Raw genomic sequence first — 2,284 nt, 5'->3', positions numbered from 1 at the left:
CATCACCAAAGAGCGGAGAAAGCCCTTGCTCTGCTGAGCACTGCGGGTGGATTGGGGGGTCTCGCTGTGGTTCAGCGGGGCTGGGTGGGTTCTTTGTGGGAAAATTTTCCCCCCAAAACACCCTGTAGGACAACATTGTCAATAAGTAAATTGCTTTTTTAGTTAAAAAGGGTTTTTTTTTTTTCCTCCACTCTTGCAGGACCTGGCAGGGATTGGGCTTTCTGGCTTAGTGGCTCGTTACACAGCCTTATAAAAAGAAATAGTCACTTTGCCGCTGTGTGTATGTGAACTCGACACACAAATCCACCGTGCCGCACGCAAACGGCTGCTGCTGCTGCTACTGAATGTAGAAAGCAAGGAAACACAAAGCCAACGCTCCCGGGAGGATGTTTCCTCCTCCCAAAACACCTCCTGCCATGAAACCCCGCGGCCCCGCAGGCGCTTGCTTGGCCACGGGAACCACCTCTGTGATGGTGCTGCCTCCGTGTCCTCTCCAGTGCTGGACCTGCAGCTCCTTGGCTTGTGCTGGATGATGCTTGTGCATGGGGACGGCTGAGTTGAGGGTTAAATTTTCATGGGGAGTCTCTGCACAAGCAGGTGGCAAAGGAAATCAGAGGCTGGGGCTTGACCAGGGTGGTAAACCCAGGTGTTGGTGGAGAAATCAGCTGTGGTCGCCCCCAGGCAGGCTCACACCTCTTCACAACATGCACATGAACAAAACGTTATCCCTCAGCTGGAGGCAAATGGTTGCTCAGAGCCAGTCGTGGGCTCAGGTTGATTTTGAAGTGACATTTGATGCAGCTGGGACAGCACAGGCCATGGGTGCGTTAGAGCATCTCCAGCCAGGAGGACACGTTGCTTTTGCAGCTCGGGGGGGCTATGGAACCACTGGGGCTGATGTTTCCCCGCCCTTTCACCCAGCCGTGGAGCTGGGGAAGCGGTGAGCACTGGGTACAAGCCACACCGGTGGAGCTGATGTGGCTCAGATCCCCGGAACATCTCCCGGTTGGTGGGTTGACCCCAAACCCTTGAGCTTTTACACCTTTGCCTCGCACAAGGAGCGAGCTGGGGGAGGCATCGTGCAGGGACGAGCCACGTACCCCGTTTCTGTTCCTGTTACACATCCCCAACTGCGGGCTGCAGGAAGGCTTGGAAGAAGACAGGACCCTCTTCATCCTCTCCAGCTGCCATAGTGAAGATGGGTTGGGCTGCTCCCTGGGCATCTGGGGGGGATCTGGGGACCCTGACCTGTGCCAACTTCCCTGCCAGCTTGGTTAGGATGAGGCTGGTTGGGCGCCGGTCTGGGCAGGGAGAAGGGCAAGAAGATGGACATGGCTCCTGGCACCCACCGGCCGGCTGCAGGGACACTAGGCTGCTGTCCCCAGGGAACCCTGGGCTGCTGTGCCTGGGGACTTGGGGCTGTGCTCCTTGGGGGCTCAGGACCACTGTCCTGGGGTACATGGGGCTGTTGTCCTGGGGGATGTGGGGCCACAGTCCTGGGGGCTCAGGGCCACTATCCTGGGGTACATGGGGCTGTTGTCCTTGGGGATGTGGGGCCACTGTCCCAGGGTTACATGACCCAAGTCCTGAGCTCCTGGGGCTGCTGTTCCTGGGGTTCAGGGATTTCATCGGGGGTTACAGATGTGCCGTCCCAGGGCTGTGAGGCTGCAGTCTCGGGGCGCTCGGAACCCCGCGGGGTTCAGCCACGGTCCCCCCGCCCCAGGGATGCCCGGGAAGGAGCAGCCCGACCCCTCTGCGGGTGGAGAGGCCGGCGGCCCCTTTAAGAAAGTCGAAGCCCGAAAGTTCATCAAAGTTGAGAAAGTTTTTCGTGGAAAGGAGGGGAGGGAAGAAAAAAAAAAAAAAAAAAAAATTAAAATAACTCGAGCCCAACAGCAAAAAAAAAAAAAAAGCCCCGCACCCCCCGGGGGGGGCGGGCCGGGCCGGGATTGGCGGCGGGCGGCCCGGGGGCGGCCCCGGGCAGGCGGGGCGGGGGCGGGCGGGTCCCGGCCCCGCTGCTCGGTGCGCGGCGGCGGCGGCACCGGGAGCGGCGGCGGCGGCTGGGGCGCGTCGGCCCCGCAGCTGCGGCTCGTTGCGCTCCGCTCGGCCCCGCTCCGCCCGGCCCGGCCCTTAAGAGCGGCGCGGTCCCGGGACGCCGCATGTGAGCCGGGAGGGCAGCGCCGCCCCGCACCGCCCCGCACCGCCCCCGCGCACCGGCACCGCACCGGCACCCCCGGCCCGGCCCCGCGGAGCTCCGGAGCAGCCGGCACCACCCCCCCCCCAACCG

This window comes from Caloenas nicobarica, chromosome 10 (assembly GCF_036013445.1).
Source record: "Caloenas nicobarica isolate bCalNic1 chromosome 10, bCalNic1.hap1, whole genome shotgun sequence".
NCBI classification, from domain to species: domain Eukaryota; kingdom Metazoa; phylum Chordata; class Aves; order Columbiformes; family Columbidae; genus Caloenas; species Caloenas nicobarica.
This window is presented reverse-complemented; position numbering follows the sequence as displayed.